Below are 896 nucleotides of genomic sequence, written 5' to 3'. Positions count from 1 at the left end.
ACCCCACTGTGAGGACACTCAGGCAGATCTGCAGAGAGGAGCCAACAGCCAGCGCCCACTGGCCAGCCATGTGGGTGAACCATGGGGGTCCTTGGAAGTGGACCCTCCAGCTCCAGTCAAGCCTTCAGATGAGCACAGCCCCGGGTGACATCTCACTGCACCCACATGAGAGACTGAGCCAGAACCCCCAGTAAGCTGCTCTTGAATTCCTGACCCACTGAATCCATGAGGGATAATAAATATTGTTGCTTAGGGCTTCCCTGGTGGCGCAGTGGTTGAGAGTCCGCCTGCCGATGCAGGGGACGTGGGTTCGTGCCCCCGTCTGGGAGGATCTCACATGGCGCGGAGCGGCTGGGCCCGTGAGCCATGGCTGCTGGGCCTGTGTGTCCGGAGCCTGTGCCCCGCAAGGGGAGGGGCCACAATAGTGAGAGGCCCGCGTACCACCAAAAAAAAAAAAAAAAAAAAGTTGCTTAAAGCCATACATTTGGGGGGGGTTGTTATACAGCAATAGATAAGTACTCAAAGACCAACACTATAAAGATGTCAGAGAGGAAAGATGGAAAACACTGGCGTCTTCGATGACATGGTGCCACTGAGTTCTCCCATCCAAGTACTAACCAGGCCCGACCCTGCTTAGCTTCCAAGATCAGATGAGATCGGGTGTGTTCAGGGTGGTATGGCCGTAGACCATGGTGCCACTGAGTTAACCAACCCTGAAACCTCCTACTTCCCGTCCCTTCGAGTGAGAGACGTACACACAAACTGCAAAGCTGAGTGGACCTTCTAGGGCCATCCAATCCCTCCACCACCGTGGCTACCAACATTCAGATAGGGTAGTTGAGGCGCAGAGAGGGAAAGCCTCTCGTTTGCCCCTCGTAGTGTTGGACCCCAGGCTT

At 55.2% G+C, this 896-nt stretch overlaps 1 pseudogene; it reads right to left on the bottom strand.

Moving 5' to 3' along the window:
- Positions 1-570: 570 nt before the first annotated feature.
- On the bottom strand, positions 571-688 carry LOC112066006 (uncharacterized; annotated as a pseudogene).
- Between the last annotated feature and the right edge of the window lie 208 nt (positions 689-896).

Source organism: Physeter macrocephalus, unplaced genomic scaffold (genome assembly GCF_002837175.3).
Source record: "Physeter macrocephalus isolate SW-GA unplaced genomic scaffold, ASM283717v5 random_1408, whole genome shotgun sequence".
In the NCBI taxonomy this organism is placed as follows: domain Eukaryota; kingdom Metazoa; phylum Chordata; class Mammalia; order Artiodactyla; family Physeteridae; genus Physeter; species Physeter macrocephalus.
Note: the sequence above shows the minus strand (reverse complement) of the source record. Positions and strands in the feature narration are given on the sequence as shown.